The sequence below is a fragment of the Mytilus trossulus genome, chromosome 1 (genome assembly GCF_036588685.1).
Source record: "Mytilus trossulus isolate FHL-02 chromosome 1, PNRI_Mtr1.1.1.hap1, whole genome shotgun sequence".
NCBI lineage: Eukaryota > Metazoa > Mollusca > Bivalvia > Mytilida > Mytilidae > Mytilus > Mytilus trossulus.
Genome location: NC_086373.1, coordinates 102,865,314 through 102,867,671, shown reverse-complemented (window position 1 = coordinate 102,867,671; position 2,358 = coordinate 102,865,314). Strand labels below are relative to the sequence as shown.

The 2,358-nt window shown below is 30.0% G+C and overlaps 1 long non-coding RNA gene across 1 annotated transcript; it reads right to left on the bottom strand.

The window, feature by feature from the left end:
- Window positions 1-239: 239 nt before the first annotated feature.
- Window positions 240-1,332, bottom strand: LOC134711509 (uncharacterized). The gene is made up of 3 exons (XR_010106193.1): window positions 1,236-1,332; window positions 777-854; window positions 240-331 (listed from the first exon to the last, which is right to left on the bottom strand). It is a non-coding gene; the product is annotated as an uncharacterized LOC134711509 (long non-coding RNA).
- Window positions 1,333-2,358: the final 1,026 nt, after the last annotated feature.

Genomic DNA, 2,358 nt, shown 5'->3' with positions numbered 1-2,358 from the left:
TTCATTTGTTGCAAGTGCATTTATCACATAATTCTACAATAAAAATTCCTCGCATCTTTGAAAATTCTACATTAATAATGACTGCACTAACAGTGATAATTCATCGCATCTATAGTTAAAATGGATCGCTTTCAATGATCGATATGCTATATTATGATGCTTTTATAACACTTATTTGAACTTTACTTCTTTGTTTGTATATTATAAAGACATGTAAAATATGTTAAAACTTAACTTAATGTGATAGTCGTGTTTTACGGGGTATCCATAAACGACAAGTCTAGGGTTCTTTGACATCACTTTATTAAGTAAACATAGGAAATAAATAACCCTGCAATAACAATAGCATATAGTTATCACATTTATCAATATCACAGTCTTATCAAAGTCTTATACTATAAACATATAAATATTATACTGGCGTAATAACAATGTTACAAGATCGTAAATAATAATATATTCCATTTACAATAAACTATACTGAGTATCAAGAATGCGGTGACATTCACAATATACAATACACTCGCAATTATATCTTTCTTAATATAAATGCATACTTTTGATAAGTCATTTCAAATAGTATATCATTATAATCAACCAAGCGTATTATAAACAAGTCGAATGTACCCCGTGAATGTATCGTACTTCATAAACGAGTGTCATTCATACAAAGGTTATTATATGTTCACTATAGTATTCTATTCTATTAAGTTCGTATGCACTACTGTAATGTATAATATCTATTTAGGTACAATATAATATAATATGACCCTTACCAATCTGTGGAACCAGGTTATAAATCTAACATCTACAGTAAAACCAGTATGTTACAGGGACATCATAAACTATGTGTCCTGAAAATAATACACAATAGTAAATACTAGGATCTAGGAAAATAGTGATCCCTTATATAAAATACAACATATTAAAGACTGATATAATAAAATCAAGCTATTACACAGAATAACCATATATGACAATATGAATGCAATTGTCAATGTGACGTCATAGATCCATAACTGAAAGGTCAAGATCACTTTCAAAATCATTCGTAAATCTCCCTTTCTACATTCAAACTACAGATTCAAATCATGTATTCTCAGATTAATACATCAACTATCTTACTCCTATCATATCTAAGGTCTATGGGCAAACCTACCTATAAACGGGCAGAATTGTATAGCATGCACTGCATACGCCTTTCATACACCACAAAGAATATAAAATCTACTTACCAGATATAAAGAATGTAATTTCCAATAACTACAGTTGTTCCAAAGTATGGAAACTTCAGTGAGTAATCACGAGCACTAAATGTAATGTCTCTATATAAGTTTTATCTCTAAAGTGTAAAGAGATAGTAGACTATAAACCAAAAGATCAAATAATCAGAGTAAAGTAATAAAGTCTAATATCTGGCATATGATAAAATGTAAAATACTAATAAATCATATACGTAAAAATATACTCTGTCACATTAAAATCCATTAACTTGATATTTTCAAAACGTAAACAAATACAGTTTTCCCCATCTTCGCTAGCCAAGGGTTACGATCCACTCCCGCTCTCTTCACAGTGAAGAGCGGGAGTGGATCGTAACCCTTGGCTAGCGAAGATGAGTTTTCCCATGATCCTTTATTCTACAATAGACATACCCGCATATAACAGTAAAAATGAACTAGCTGGATTCGCACTTTATATACACTGCACAAGGTTATATATCATTTGCGCCAAAAAAAAAACCTTCTTTTGCGCCATTTTTACAGGTATGACAGGTAATATAAACATAACGGAAAGTTAAATATTATTTACGATTTTTTTGTTGTACATACCCCCCCCCCTGGATATATGTGTGAGTTCATACTCATTTCTAATACAAAACTGAGAGTCACTAAGGTAACAATTATATATATAGTGTTCACATGACCAGTCCAGTGTGAGGTGTCAAGATGGACATAGTCAAATCTGAGACAAACAGAGGAAAGAATTCTGTGATATTTTGATGACCACATATATAGGTTATCGAATGTTTATAATATTATTACCTGTATTTCTGAAGAATATGTTTCTTCATTATTAAAACACTTTTTGAAAATGTTTATGTTTTATACTATTATTACCTGTATTTACCTGTATTTTCCTGTACTTACATGAAATATTGGCGCAAATGAAAGATTTAACATAAACAACTGAGGTATTATCAATAAATTCTGTAGGTTACATAATTATTCCTCATTGTACTCAGAAAATGTTTTACATTCATAAATATCATTTATTTTACAATAGTTGTTTTATTTTACTCTTCATGACGCGATATATGAAAATATTTTTCAATCTGTTTAATGTGATATGGGTGTC